General features: G+C 36.3%; 1 protein-coding gene across 3 annotated transcripts in view; it reads left to right on the top strand.

Annotated features, from left to right (window-relative positions):
- Window positions 1-16467, top strand: part of ERBIN (erbb2 interacting protein) — a 120806-nt gene that overhangs the window by 14238 nt on the left and 90101 nt on the right. For 2 of the 3 annotated variants that reach the window (XM_054290078.1, XM_054290075.1), the window contains exon 2: window positions 5567-5678. The exons of the other annotated variant lie outside the window; for it this stretch is intronic. The gene's annotated coding sequence lies outside the window, so the exon portion shown is untranslated. The remainder of the gene's footprint in view (window positions 1-5566; window positions 5679-16467) is intronic. 3 annotated transcript variants of the gene reach the window in all.

The following is a 16467-nucleotide window of genomic DNA, read 5'->3' as shown; positions in this document are numbered from 1 at the left end:
AGATTTATAGTCTACCACCTCCCATCTCTCCTACTTTTTCTTGCCATAGGCAGATTGACTTCTAGACTTGAGACAGTAGCCTGGAAATTAAATGTTTCTCTGTAAAATGGTTTTTAATTGCTGCAGGAATGGTCCATGGAAAAGGAGAAGAAATAGTGAAGACCTTTCCTCCTGAAAGCTATGTTTCAGAGCACTTGCTTTTGAGACTTGTGTATCTAGCCTCTGTAGTTAGTTGGGATTTCTGTGGCATTGTGTGTTTCATTATCTAGAGGAATCTCTTGATAGAAATTTATAGGTCAACTATATTTGAATGTGGCATGCTATTCCTTCAGATTAGACCTCAAGGCTAGTGTGAGTGGAGAATGGACGGGTGATGGGCAGTTGGTATGATTAGTAAACAAGTTCATATGTTATATATTATGACAAAATGATGGACTTAGAAATGTCTGTCGCTTAGAGTATGTAATGCCTTTATGGTGTTTTACTTTTTCAATTTCAGATGGACAGGATAGAAACACCTTTATTGAGAAATTGAAAGTGCAAGATAATTTAGGAGGCAGAGGATGGAAGAAGAGAGGACATTTAGCTTCATCATTCTCAAATCTTCTAGGAAGATTGCTAGCTGGGTGTGGAGATGCTGCGTGTCTGTAATGAGGAGCCATGTGTAGTGGCCTTACTTACTGTACTGCACTCATGAAATGCAGGCAACTTCTGTCTTCCCTCCTGTTTCTAGAAGGGCCAAGTCCCTATATTAGAGAGGAGGTGGCACTCGTGGGAATGAAGTGAACAGAAAGAGCTGGTATTTGTGCTGTTACCCACTTTTTAAGACTGATACTCTGCTTATGTCTGCTTCTCTGGAGAGACTAGAGTGCAGTGGTTTGTTAAAGCACTAGTGAGTTTAAAACTTATTTCTTGTTATCTGAGTTTAAATTGCTCCCTTAGTAATGCACTTCTTAAGAGTCATCACATGAAAAATGTTTAAACTGAATTGTGAGGACTTTCTCCTTCTCCAGGCACACCAGTGTTCGTAGCAATTACTTCTGATATCTTAGCTGTACCCTGCCTGCTTACTGGAATCCTAAGGCATCAAACAGATAGTTTGCAACACATCCTTAAGCAGTCAAGCTATTTCCCATGACAGCAGTTGTCTATTTGTTTGCCCTGCTCTTTAATCTGTAAAACAGCACCTTATCTTCTGGTTGATTGATAAGTATTTGTTGTAGCATTTCAGGGGAAATAGTGTTTGCTATAAGATAATTTATTTTTCTGGGGTTCAAAGGTGGGAAAAAAGCTCAGACCATATTAAGTCCCAAATTTTCTTGAACCTTATAATTGGGAAGATAACTTATGTATTAGGCTTTTTCTTTCAAATTATGTAGTACAAGATTAAGCTGTGCAGGATTTGGAGATACTGAATTCTTCCTGAATGTAGTTTTTGAATTACTGAATTGAATCTTCCTGAATACTTGAGAGTTGCTAGTATAATGATATTAATTTCTCTGGGACTGGAATTTTGAAAATGTGATGCAGAGGTTGGTAGTTTAATTTCCTTCCCACACCCCCAGATTGAAAATATACTAGGATTTTTTTAAAATGCTTTCATAGTTTAGTTAGTTATTAAGATACTGAAGTGTCTGTTGACCTTGCAAATTAAAATGGAAAAAAGTTGCACCTGTTTTTGTGTTTCCTTCACGTGTTTACTTTTTGAGACTCTATCTGCAATAAGAATCTGGAGTGTGGTAAATTGAAATTGAATGTGAGGGCAAGTAAATTCTTTTTTTTGTACAGTTTCATGTTTGCATTAATCCCTCCCCCTCTAAGTCAATGTGTGACTGAAATATTATCAACTGCATTCGCTTTTACTGTTTTTAGAGTTACCTTTCTCCTGCATTTTTTCCACTTGAAACACAGAGACTCTTTTTTCCTTTTTTTGATGCTGCAGTTTTGGGCTTTTGGGGGAGAGCCAGATTTTGAGGGACCAGTATTTAGTTTCAGTGCATCTGGCATATGATAAAATGCTGGGCAGAAAAGGTCTGTGAAAGAGAACTATGTATTTTTACATTTGTTCTGCTGTGTGGTTAGAAAGCAAGTTGAACACTGCTTTTTGGGTGTATGTGCCTGTATTTATATCTCTGTGTCTTGGAATAAGCCAGGATTGTGGGGGAGAATATTTAAGGATCCATAAAAATTACTCATTCTCTCTGTGTGATCATCTGTTTTCTGATATCAGTCCTGGCAGTCGAATATTGAACTGTGAGTCTTGCATGCTGGAATAATAGCCAGTAGTGAAGCTGAGCTTAGTGAGGTTATTATGTACTGCTGGAGTGGGTTTCTTCCTACACTTCTCCTTGAGTCATTGATCTAGAGAAGACCTTAGGATCCAATGTCGAATTTAAGTGTTAAGGTTGCATACAAATCAGTCAGCTACTCAACATCAAGTACCTCAGCTCACAAAGTATCTGTTAGTTGATGCCCTCTCCTGCTAATCACCTGACTTCTAATAACCAGATTATCTTTTAGCACTTTTAACAATAGTAGTCAAGTGTGTTTAAGCATTTACTTCTGGTTTTTTAAAGTAGAATAAATACATATCAAAACAATTTCTTTTACAGCAAATTATTACTTACAACTTCTTCAACACAACTCTTCTAATATAGGCTAATTTTTATATGTTACCTGTAATTATATGCATCCTCTGTTTGTTCAACTTAATGGAAAAAAAAATACAAATTATTTGCTTCCTTTCAGAAGGCAACTGAGGAGACTTTCTTTTCAATTCATGACCAACTGCATTAATGTAATTGCTAAAGTATTGATTTTATATGTGCACTGCTAGTAATTATGCCCATATATTCATAAGTTCCTATTTTTCTTATTTGGCACTTTGGATTCAGCTAAACTTATTTTCAGCTTGAAAAAAATCTGAATATCATTTTTCAGTTTGTCATGGTAGATGAAGAAAATGTAGGGGAAGAATCTTGTGATACTAAATTATTTTTTTTTCTGATCATTGTGAAATCAAAATGTTAGATTTTATGCATAGATCTACTGATCTGCAGTAGAAGTGACTTAATAAATATCTCAACTAATCTTTTTTACAGTATTAAAGATCTATTAGTAGAATATTTCTAAATTAATTTTGCTGCTTTAAGCTATCTTTTCCATTGCTCACTGCTATCATTAGTTTCTCTTATATTGCAGATATAGTGGTGTGATGATGCTTCCTTGCTCTGTCTGAAAATGAAAGTAGTGTCCATTGTGGTGTTCCATCTGGAACTTTTTTCCAATAAGCTTAGCCAAAGTGATAGATATCCTTGCTTTATAATGTAATATTAGCAGTTATTTTAGCATAGGCTCTAGGATATGTTCTTGCAAACTCTGGCGTACTTGATAGCAGTACTAACCACATCTACGTTTTCACAGGACTTCAATGAAATTTCATGTAGATAAGCAGACCCTGATCATTCATGTCATATATTGAAAAAAAATAGAGTAACAGGGGACTAGGTACAGTAAAACGGGAAAATATTATTCTGTTTATTAAGTGTTTTTTTTAAATGCAGCATGTTTTTCACAAGTGTGATAGTGGAATAAAATCCAAGTTGATTCTTCTCCTAATTTTCTTTGCAGCCACAAAAACTCCAACATATTGTCTGCATTGAGTTGGATTGGCTTGTTGATACTAATTAGGTAGTGTGTTTTAATTAAAAATTACAAGTCTCTGGTAATGAAAAAGCCAGAAGTAGACTGTAGCCTTAGTTCTACTTTCTAAGTTACCCTGTTGTGTGGAATACTGGCATTAGGAGAAGTGTCAAAGGTCTTTCTTCTAATGATATGTGAAGTTCTTACTCTTCCTCAGCTATTAACTTTTGGAGTCTACATCAGTACCAAGCGCTTGTATCATGGATTGCAGGTAGTCATAAGCTTGAATAGGTAAACTGGAAGAGATGGCATATTCAACAATCCATTCTGTATCTATAGAGGTGCCATTTACATCTCAAATTGAACTGAGTCTTCTCTGGAAGATCACAAGACAAGACAGAGGGAAGTTAGTCAGCTGTCCTTAGTTAGAAGCTAAGAAAGCTGTTCCAGGCTTTACATCACAGACCATCAGTTCCTAAACAGGGTGTGTATGAAGGGAGTTGCTGGCTAGATATGAATTTGATATAATGTGATACTTATGTTCGTATTTTCAGCCATGCAAGAATTTTATAGATTATAGATAGGAATGCAGTAGGAAAAATTTAGAAGGAAAATTCAGAGCCACTGCTTTAAGGGACAGCAGCCCAATTTTTTTATTCCTGAGAAAGCTGGGAAAGTAGCAGTGCAGTCATGAACTGTGGCAGCTTTCAGAGTTTCTAGTTGGGGTGTCCTGTGGAGCTGATAAAACCTATGTTTTGGAAAAGGTAGCTAAGATCTGTTGAACAGCTGTATTTCTATGGATGCTTCATGTTTGTTAAATCTCACAGTGTTCTGGCAGTGGCAGAAACTCTTATTTTCTTGGCAATTCTGTTGCTGCTGTTTGTCGTAAAAGCTTTAGGAGTCACAAAACTCGAGGAATCATGAAACTCGGTTTTGTGACTGTGTATTAAGAACTAATCAGGATCTGATCTCCTGAAGAATAACTTCTTTCGGGAAAGCTTTCATTTATCAACATAGAAACCTAGATTTATTAGAAGTTTTTCTTTTGGATGAGATGTGTTAGCTGTTCAAAAAACAGATGAAAAACCATTCTTCTGTATTTTGACACTGTATTTGAACTATCTTCAACAAATGCGACCAAGATGCATGTGTAACACACCATGGGTGTGTTACACATGCATCTTAGATTTACTGCTTTATTCTGGCTTACTAGCCAGGACCACATATTAAAACTTGGTATTCTCAACATTCAGAGTGGCAATATTCCACATAAGCTCACCAGGCAGAGTAAGCTTCTGAGAAAGAGACCCAACTACTTGGAAGCAACTGTCTCCACTCTTGCCAATAGCTGTGGCTGCAGACCTTCAGTAAAACATGACAATAAGCTAAAAGAAAGTCAGCTGGCAGGTCCAGTTAAAATAATTGAAGCTTTTTAAAAGACTCATTTGTTGCAGAGAATTTTATTTCCCCATGAGGGCTGTGGAAGCTTTTGTGTCTGTGTGGGTGGTATAGATTCTCTTTCAGAGAACATGATGGAGAGTCACCAGAACTTTAAAGAGGAAGTCATTCAGCCCAGATCCTGCACATAAGTGCTTGTTGGTTTTGGTTACATTTTATTAATCTGATAATTGACTCCATTCATACAAATAACAGCCATAGAAGGAGGAGACCATAATCAGTTTTACGTTTTTTGTGTTTTGACACACTGCTTTTTCTGATTTCATTATGTTCAGATTTGACAAAGAACAAAAATTAATGTTGATAAAATGGTGGTTGTTGTGGTAAGCTACATATTGCTGCTTCTGTGTTGTCAATGTTTGATTCTGGTGTAGAACAAAGTAAATGTGTGGATTTACTGCCGTAGTTTTGTGCAAGGCCACTTACACCCATCATTTTGAAAACACTTCTTAATTCTCTTTCACAGATCCATGTGGATGGTTTAATAAACTGTTCGGCGTCCTGGTGAATCTGTGGTCCTAGCTGAGAAGCTGATTCAGGCTCCTGGGGTGTAAATTGGCAGTGGTGGAGTGATTTGGGTAGGTGACTGTCCACGTACGTTAAAGGAGATAAGGGGAGCTGAATGTTTTGACACAGTTTTTGTTTCAGTTACACTCTTAAATGTTCTATTAATATCTTCTCCCCCTCACGTGTAAGAATGACAAATTTTTAACTTCTAAATTTGTATTACAGTAGCTTGTAGGCATGATGCATAAGAAATGTGAATTGTTTGTTTTCTCTCAAGGGGTGATGCAGGTATTCGCTGTATTGGTACTGTCTCTTGCACTTGGGTCACAGAGCATGGTCTGTTGGTACTTTTAAGTCAGTACAGTTCTGTGTGAGCACTTCTGTAGACTAACTTCCATTGCATCTGCTCTATTTTTCCGCATTATTTGCTTACTTTGAATTCATAACCCATTTTATGGTAATGTATTCAGGTAGCTTTGTGCAAAAAATAAAATTAATTTCAAAGAAGTATTTCTGCCCTGCATAAGGTAACAAGATGCTGTTGTTCTATCTAGAGAAAGGTTAGAGTGATTTGGGTTGGGTTGGCTTTTTTGTTGTTTTTTTGTTTGTTTGGGGTTTTTTTGTTTTGGTTTTTGTGTTGTTTTGGGGGAGTCAGCTATTTTTTTTTTCATTTGCATGCATATGCTGTTCTGGTTCTGTATACTTGTTAGCGGTATGTTTAGGATGGGCTAAGACAGAAAGGATTTTTTTTTAAACTTATTTTTCATTGCATTATTTAATAGCAGATGCATATAGATGGTCAGAAAATGGTCATAGCACAATAGGGAAAAACTGACTAGAATGATATGGGGGTTTTTTTTATTTTCCAATTTTTGTACCTAATTGAAGTGCCACAAAAGTCTTTGATAGATTACAGTATGTACTGGAATAGGATAATATACTGTCTTAGTCCTCATAAGGAGAATTGAGCAAATGCATTTTTTTTATTCTGCTCTCACCATCTTTTGCTCTGATTTGAGAATATAGTTAGAACGCACCCACAAATATGTGTAACTAGCCACACAAAATGTTTGACTTTTGAGAGAGGAAATATTTTTATGGCAAAAATAATGTTTTAAATGCTTAATAATTGCTGAAATTATGTGCTTGGAAGTAGAGAAGTCACGATACTTTAATTAGGTAAAATTGTGAAAAGACATTACCAGGTGTAGGAACTTTTTACTTGAAAATGAGTTCATGGGGATAGGGTGGGTTTTAATGAAAAAAGTTAGATTTTGAGGAGCATATTCTGTTTTTGAGAGGAAAACTCTAAATATATATATATAATGATGTTCTGTGTGATGGCTTCACAATTGTTTCTGTACATCCTTGTTTACAGAATTTTAAGAAGTGCAATTTTTCTCTGTTAAACTTGGGAGATTTGTTTCATAATTCTCTGACTAGAGAATGATGTTGTGGAAAAAATAGTCACAAAAGAGAAACAATTTTATCATTTGGATAGGCTGGGACTTATAATAAGCTGCTACTGCCAAGCTAACCCCAAAGTGGAAGAGTTCAGGCAACAGTGCACAGCTTGGATTTAGAGGAGGTTCTTTCTTTTTTTATGCTACTAAAATTGTTCAGTAACTTTGAATATGTGTAAGATAATAGGCAAATACACATATTTAAATGTTGCTAATAATTTTGTGTTAAATTAGAACATTGTTTTATAATCCTAGTTTCATTGTGAATCTGCTTGTTTTAACTTGGAAACACTTCAGTATTACTGGGGTAATTCAAATGGTATGCTTAAATGTAAAGTTTGTTTCTTGCTTTGCAATAGTTTGCTCTTAAGTTTAGTCCCCTTTTCACTCCTAACAGTTGATTCATTAGCAGCTTTGATTAATGAGTCTTTACTGGGGTAAGAAAATATCTCCCTGCTAAAAAGAACAGGATTGTGAAGCAAATGCTTTTTGATAAGCTTGTGGCTGCATACATATCTTTAATAGAGTTGTAAAGCATGTTGTAATGAAAAATTTGCTGTAGGCATTACAAAAGATCTAGTAAGTGTTCTTTATATTTTGTGATCATCTTGGCTAGAGGCTTCTTAGTGCCAATTTGGTAGGTGTTCTCCAGCTTCTCAAAAGCTTTTTGTAACAAGTAGGTTTCTGGAAAAGTTGCTGTATTTGTCAAGCTGCTGAATTCATAGCAGAATATTAAATGCTTAGGTCCAATGTGAACATAATGTATCAACATTATTTGATGTATTTACAGGTACTGAAATATGACATGGAAATAGAAACCATAGACAAGTTTTTACTTGAGAATAGTCAAAGTACATGAAAGAAACATAAGCCTAAAAGTTTTTTTACTTTTTAACCATTTGTAATCATCTGATAGGTGAATTTGACAATGCTCTGAAATCTTCACTCTTACAGTGTATTGCAGCTTGTTTATTGATGTATTTGGAGTGTATTTGGTCTTCTGACAGTGCTTTATTTAAGGATGCAATTTTGAAGCTGTGTAATTACAGTTAGTTAAGGAAATTCCTATTTCATTATCTTGCTATCAAGACTTCCACCTGAATAAAGAAAGCTGCGTTGACTAAAAAGGATTCTCTGTATCCTATCCCTTCAGTATTCTTGTGACTTCTTTATTTTGGATGTGTTCCAAGATTCTTACATAAGCTCTGGTTTGCATATTTAATCTGTGAGTCCTCTTGACTTGCTGATTCATTTCTCCTTGTAGCAATAAATGCTGCCTTAATTCTCCCCCTTCCTAGTTATATTTGACAAGTTCTGGCGTGAAATGCCTGCTCAAACATATCTCAGGTGTTCCAGCTGTGAAGGTTAAACTAGTCAGCATGAGATATATTTTATCTTGGCAATGCACTTGGGGAACTCATTGTTCTGTGAGCCTGGTGTTCCCTGTAGTGTAGGTGAGGTTATGGACAAGCTGTCTCAATAACTGAAATGATTTTCAGACCCATAGGCGCTTCTGTTAATATATTCTGGCCTCTTTGTTGAATGTTTTTTTAATTTAGGACACCGAAAGAGTAGTAGTTAGTTTGTCCCTTAAAATGTGTGCACTGCTAAGGGAGTCTAAACAAGATTAGGTTATCATAGGGTTGACTTGTGTGAGCAAGCTTGCTGGCTGTCACATGGTCAGAATTGGGTATTGTAAGGAAAACATCCTGTCTCCATAGTGACAACTTTGTTTAATTCTATGCAAAGGCTAGATGTTGGGGTACTAATGCTTGCATTACGTAAGCAGTTCTTGAATCTTGTTTGTCATTTAGTAGCTAGCAAATAAAAAACTTCTTAAACAGTGTCATAAATGTGTAGTGGTATCAGAGGGCAAGTGAGTGGAGAATTCTTCTGAAGTATTTAAGTAGCATATCTGACTTTGTTTTCCTTCTCTCCTTTGCTTTTTCATATGCATTATTCTATGGAGACAGAATCAAGTGCTAGCTAATGTAGGCAAGTTAACTTGCTTTCAACAGTTGTCTTTGAATCCCAGTGCCTGTTTCTTCAAAAGATGTTGCTTTTGTGTCATTCACAGAACTCTCTGACAATTTCCTCCTTTCCTTTTGTTTCTTCTTTTCCCCACTAACCCCAGGATGTTTTTTTCTTAATGGTCCAGTTGAATACATTATAATATGGAAGTATATTTTCCTCCTAGTGGGAAGAAGTGATGGTGAAACAGAAATGCCTGATAGAATAGCTTAGTTTCAGTGATGTCATAAGCAGCTGTGGGTAGTTGTAATGGATCTGCCATAGTTTGTTTTTCTGCCAAAATACTTATCTTAATATGAAGAATGATATGAGTTTACAAATTTAATTGCACAAGCTTATATAAAAATTACAATTTTCTTCTTGTGTCATTGCTATGTCAGGGGGATCATACAGCAATGGTGTGGAGATCTGTACAGATTGACGTTTTACAGAATTCCACATCAGGATGAGAAATACAGGATGTCACTAAATAAGACCATGTAAATTTGAAGCTAGCCAGTCTGCATCAAGTTGAGTCCAAAGAAGCCTTGTACACAGAAAGCAAAAAGAATGAGTTTCTCTAAATTATAGGGAAGGAGTAGCATGGGACATGCTATGTGTTTTGGAATGCTATACTGCCATGACGATATTATACTACAGATTACCTATCTGTGAAGACTTCTAGTCATCCAAGACAGACAGACAGTCATTTTTGTATAAATAGCATAGTGTTTCTGCAGGTCCAAGTGGTCTTCTGACACTTCTGTTGATAAGTAAATCAGGACAAAGATGATAAGAGTGAGCTAGCTGACTAGGTAAGTGATGTAAAGGCGTGGGTTTTCCTGTTATGAATCAGCAGCGTCATTTTAGGGTGAAAAGAGATGAGAGATTTTTCTCAAATAAAAATGACTTGAAGTAAACATCAGTTACAGAGAAGAGGCAAGTAGAATATCTATTAAAGCATGTGCAGAAGTAAAAATACCCAATACAAATGCAAGAGACTGGAAATACTGCTCATGAAAGACTGATGAATAATTCTAAGAACACTTATTAAGAAAAAAGTGTTGGGTACTCAGTTTGAAGGAGAGAAGAAAATGCTTATGGTTTATCTGCATAGTGTCACTGACCCATGGTAGAAAAAGTGATGTGTTTGATGGTTAAAATAGCTGCTGGCAATTTAGGAAGGGCAAAGTGAAGAAAAAGGACAATTCTATTTTGATGAGAACTGAAAAAATAATAACATTTATCAATTGTTTTTCTCTGTGGCCACAGCAGAAATAGCTTGCTATGGACTATAATATTGCAGTCACATACAGGATGACTAACTCCCTAAGTACAGGAAGCTTAATTTTATGCGCAGGTGGTCTTCTACTACTAATACTAAATAGTCATTTAAAAGATGATGGATGCAGTATTTTTAGAAGTAATTATAAAAGGATTTGGAGTCACACCTATTATTGAAAGGAGCCAAATAACCAGTAGTGTATTTAAAACCTTGTTTTTGATCAAGTATAAATGACTATGAATTGACTTTGATTGTACATAATAAATACAAAGTTTAATCAGCAGCCTTTATTTGTTCCTTTTTATAAAGATCACTTGGAAGCCATTCAGTGAAATCATCTGTATAGAAATTCCTTTTCTACTCAGTTTTGAAGGGAAATCATTTAAAGGATGTTTTACTAGATGCTTAGAAAACATTGAATCTAAAACAGGCTAATATGGTAGTGAGAAGTGTGCATCTGTTAATTAAATGGAGGGGGGAAAAAAGCCATGCCAGTGAATTGTGGGTCAGAAGCTTCAGAAAGCAAAGGATGAAGGGGGTCTACCTAACATATCTAGGAGGCTAATATTAGGACCACTAAAGTGAATGAGAATGAGATAAAATATACAAAAATGTACTTATTTTTAATAAATTTAACAGATATGTTTAACTTGCTTGGCAGAATAGGAGACTTTTGTAATTATGAAAGTTGAGAAGAACTTGATGATCAACAGACAAATGATTCACATTATAAATTTTTTGATCAGCTGGAAATAGTTTGATTGTAATCCTGTAATAAGGTAGGTTAATTCTGGTTTTATGGTAGAGGATTATTATTTTCCCTAGAATATCATGTCAAACTCTTGTTTACTCTTGTAGTTCCCTTTCTCTACCCCTTGAACTAGTTGTCTAAGTGAGAAAGGAGCACTGCTTATCTTTTGCATTTAACTGCTGCTGTTTGAGGATAAAAATCTGCCTGATTTGACTCTCTGAGGCTAGGTGGAGAAGCCCTTCTGGTCTTTTTTGCTAATACCAAGCCATGTAAAATTCAACCAAGAGAATGTTCTCGCTCAGTTTACATGTTTAGATGGCTTTTGCTTCAATCCTTCCTTACATTTTGTGCTGAAAAGCAAAAAATATTCCAGTGTTATTCTGAATCTCTATTCACAGTTACAAATATTGTGACTTATTTTGGAGTAATACCTCCCCTTGAATCCAGAGGTAAAACTTTCTGAACGTTTGGACCTTTTGTAGTAGGTCTGTTTCATGTAGGGCCATGAAAATGTTGGGAGGGCTAAGGTACCTCTTCTGTGAAGACAGGCTGAGAGAGCTGGGGTTCTTCATCCTGGAAAAGAGCAGGCTCCAGAGAAACCGTACAGGACTGTAGGGTTCTGGAAGGTGCCTACAAGAAAGATGGAAAGGGACTTTTTGCAAGAGTGCGTGGTGATAGGACAAGGGGGAGTGGCTTTAAACTGAAAGAGGGTAGGTTTAAATTGGATATTAGAAAGAAATTCTTTACTGTGAGGATTGTGAGGTACTGAAACAGGTTGCCCAGAGGAGCTGGGAAGGACCCATCCCAGACTAGATCAGGCTTTGAGCAACCCGATCTAGTGGAAATTGCCTTTTCCTGTAGCAAAATGGTTGGAACTAATGATCTTTAAGGTCCCTTCCAGCACCAGCCATCCTATGACTGTGTAGCTGACTTAATTGGAGCACAAGGGGAAAAAACCTACCTTCTTGCAGATATCAAGAAAATTGGTTGACTCTTGCCTCTCATGGTAGAATTGTGGACTTATTCTTCTCCCTGAATAAAACAATCAGGACTCAAAGTATTTCTTTTCTTGATTTTATGTTTTTATTAAACTTTATTTGGTTTTTTTGCTTACTATGGAACAGCAAAGAAACAGACCAGGTAGATATGTCTGCTTTAAATTTTCTTTTTGGAAAGCCTAGATGTTTGTACCAGCATAGCTGTACTATTTGGTTTTTATGCATGTATTTTTATAGGTGTAACATATGTAGTGCATTTTCTTTTACGATGGGTAAAATCAGTTATTTCCCAAAGCACTGTGATTACCCTTTGTGTAATCTAAAGGAGTTCCAGTAAACAAACTGAAATTGCCTCTCATGATTCAACACAAGTGTAGGATAGACAACAGGTTGTTGTCCTTCAGAACAGGTTAGGGTGACTTAGCTTGATAGAGGAGCACATGATATGGGGGATGGTGATGGTAAACACTATTTAGTTTGATAAGCAGTAGTATTTGCACAACAGCAGTCTGGTAGGTGTTGGGATTTTATTTATAAGCATTGTTGTGAAGGCAAGAAATGAGGAAAATACGAAGGAATACACGGTGAATACATTTTATATATCCATATGGGAATGTTGTCAAGAGTTACTTTGAAAAATTGGTGAAGCTAGGTGTCTTGTTTGAAAAGACAGGTGTCTGCTAAGGAAGGCAGGAGTCTTCTTTGAAGTGGAAAATGTGAACCCCCTCCCTCCAAATTATTATAATTTGGAAATTAAGGGGCTCTCAGACAAAGATATGGGAATAGGAATAACAGTTCTTTATGAGGAAAACTAAAAAATACAAATGTAATAGTACAAAAAAAAACCAAAAAACAAAAAAACAAACTACTGACAGAGCTAGAGTATGGCCTGACACCCTGTGGATCAGGGTGTTGGTAGCACTCCCATTCAATGGTGGCTGCAGTCCTCCTGCAGTGCCAGGTGCGGTTCTGTTGGAGCAGCGATCCTGTAGAAGGGTGGAATTTTCCTTTGAAGGTCTTGTGGTGGTGTAGTTGGGTTTGATCTTCCTCTGGGAATGCAGTGGAGAAGTCTTGCTGCTTCTCTGGGAATCCAGTGGGAAAACGCTGCCTGTGGTGTTCCAAATCTCAGATTATATCCAGGCAGGAATGCCTGGCTCCTCCCGTGGGCAGAGCATCTCACAAGGGGATGATGCAATTTTATCAGTCATACAGTGACACTCAATGGCTCATTAACAGAAGGTATCTCCCCAGAGGGAGGATTGGTTGTGGGAGAGATAAAGGAAACTGCCCAATTAACAGAGGATCACTGCCCAACCTCTAACAGATGGGAAATAGAATACCCCCAGACCATACTTTACAACACAGGAGACTAGATAGATGGTAGTACAAGCTAATTTTATTGATTGAGGAGTTTCCCTTTTGATGTTGAATGAGAAAATAGTTTGAAAAATAAGAGAAATAAGCTGCTTATATCTTCAAAGGAAAAGGGGCAAAGTAGGAGTACTTAAACCAAAACATAGTTAAGCAGTGTCCTAGAAATTATTTTTGTAGTAAGTACAATTTTTGGGAGATTAAGGTTTTGTTTTGGGTGTTTGGGGCTGGGGACAGATGTGACTACAGAGATTCAAAGGATGAAGAAGCAAGGAGAGTTGTGGGTCAGAGTAATGGACATGGTACTGGTGATTTCCAGAAGTAAGCAAAGGACGTGATAAAAACACTGTTGCTGTTGGTTGAATATGTTTGGTTTTATATGCATTGAATGTAAGTAGACAATCCCCAGCTGTGCTTATCATCTGGAAAATTCTTTAAGATGGAATCATGTCAGGGACACTAGTATTAGAAAGGCAGGGGAAGCAACTTGGGGTATGAAAAAAAAGGATATTGAAACAGAAGAAGCAGCAGAAGAGTGGAGACGAATGTGCTGACCTACAGCAGAAGTAACCACAATTGAAAGATAAGGAAGCAAGAGGGGTGACTCTTTAGGGGCTCTCACCATTATTGAGGACTTTGTCACTGGAAGGGTCACCTGTAGACCTGTACTAGATTTCTGAGAAGTCTTGGACTGATAGATATTAGCGATCCAACCCAGCTTTTCTTTTCCCTTTTTTATATTTTGATATTTCTCTTTTCCTTATTTTCCTTTTTATTCCCATACGTCTGAAACAGTCAAATTTTGACTTAGGCTCCTCATTTTCAAGCATGTGAACTGTAGTTTTCTTCACATGCGTTGAAAGCAAACAGTAACCATAGGAGATAAAGATATGGTATCGGTAGGGTGCGATGACCCAGGCATTTTTACATCCAGCAAGATTTAAGTTTAAGGCTCATTAGTCTTGAACTAGTGAGTAGGTGTTAGATAAATTGGTTAAGCTCTGTCTCTCAGTATTTGCTATTCCAGACTTAGATGCTGGCCTGCTAGTCTAATCAAAGCTGTTGAAAGTGTTTGTTTCTTTTTAAATTAGGTGCTAAAAATACTACTGCTGTCTAACTGCTGATGCTTATTCTGGTCTCTGTTTTTATGTGCCATATTGTTAATGTTTATTCTCTGCCCAGTCTCTTACTATTGTTAACACCAGAAAAGATAAATTTCATGTGCATTATTTTTTGGATTTCTGTAATTTTATGGGAAAACTGGACTATATGCATGGTCATAGAGCATATACATTAAAACTGTTGAGTAATTTTGTCCATCATTTTAAGTCTAAGTTGTAAACTCTTAATGGTATTAAAAGGAAAGCTGGTATCTAAATTGAAATAAGTCCATTAATCTCACTGTTGGTCCTCAGTACTGAGGTTTTTTTCCGTACTAGAGAATATTCTAGTGCTTTTTCAATTTTTAACAGAGCTGACTGGCATGTTAGGAATCAACCTGTTGGAAAGGGTTGATTTTATTCTCTTTTTTAGTTACTGTGTCTTATTGCTAGACAGAATATTGCATAGAGATGTAATTTAATACAGTTTTTCTCCTACAAATTAGAATCCAATAATCTGTACATAAACAGGTGACTTGCTTTATTGCTAGGAAATCTTTAAATGCAAACTTAATTGATTTGCCCAGATCTTGTACTAACTCGTTGAAGATCTGGCAGATCCAGAAAAATATTAATTTTAGATTAAACAGATGTTAGGTTGTTTTGAAAGCTCATATCTGATTGTTTTTGTCTTTACTCAGCACTGAGAATGGACTGGTATCTAGAAGCCCGAAACCCCCAAGAACCTCCATTGTTTGGCTATCAGATCTAATAAGCATTTCACTTATTACTGGAAGACCTTTTGAACTTGAATGGGCAACTACAGCAAAAAGGATTTTGGAAGATGTATGGATATAATCCTCAAATGCATTTTAGGGCATGTATTTTTTTTAGTGCTTCTATCAGTATATGATACTGAAGACTGAACACAAACAGCCATTTCTGCTTGTGATGCTGTGTTGGTTTAAATTAAACTTAATAAAAAAGGGTAAGAACTGTGACAAAATAACCCTCACTGCAATCTTATTATTGGAGGAAATATAACAAACTCATATCCTGCTCCTTTCCAGAGACTGCCATCCACACATGATTTTTTTTTTAAGTAAAAATTATGGATTTGTTTTTTCAGATTGAGAAGCTATGTCTGCATTGGTTACTTCAAGTTCAGTCTGCATGGTTTGTTTTTTTTTTTTTTAGACAGGAACAACTAGGACTATTTTCCAATCAATTAAATTCAGCATATTAATTTCCTTAAATTATATTGTGAGCTGGGGATTAATTACCTTGCAGCTCTGCAATTTCAAATAACAGATTTTTTTTATTACCTTAATAAGCTGTTTGCCTTTTAGTTCAGGTAGTTTATGGGCCTGGATTTTTTTGTGTGTTAGAGGAGGATTGTTATCCTGTTAGGTAGCAACAATCCAGGGGGATTCTGTAGCTTCTTTTCATCTGTGAAACAAATCAATCGTAACAGTATTTCAGAATATAAATTAGCTGCAACAAAGGGGTTGGGCAGCTTTAAATTATGTGATAAAAAGTTACAATTGTGCTCCGTCATTGGTTCTCGGGCAGGTAGTGAGATCTGACAGCAAGCCAGGGCTTAGTGTTTAGAAATTGGCTCAAACCATGAGATTAGGCAGTAGCATTAGTCTTTTAGAGAGTAATATGATAATGTCACAGAGTTACAGATCATACCTCCGTGACAGATGATGCGTGCCTATGTGAAGTGTAGTAGGGTAAAAATACTTACTGATTTGATGTTTTATATGTTTAGTCATAGTCAGTAGCTGTTGTAGTTAGTTAAAAATTTAAAATCAATTCAAACAGGAAACACCAGCTTCCTGGAAGACACCTGTTCAATTGTCCAGAGCTTACAAAAAAG

Source organism: Melozone crissalis, unplaced genomic scaffold (genome assembly GCF_028551555.1).
Source record: "Melozone crissalis strain CALT ecotype California unplaced genomic scaffold, PUWL_Pcris_2 ptg000005l_1, whole genome shotgun sequence".
NCBI classification, from domain to species: domain Eukaryota; kingdom Metazoa; phylum Chordata; class Aves; order Passeriformes; family Passerellidae; genus Melozone; species Melozone crissalis.
Note: the sequence above shows the minus strand (reverse complement) of the source record. Positions and strands in the feature narration are given on the sequence as shown.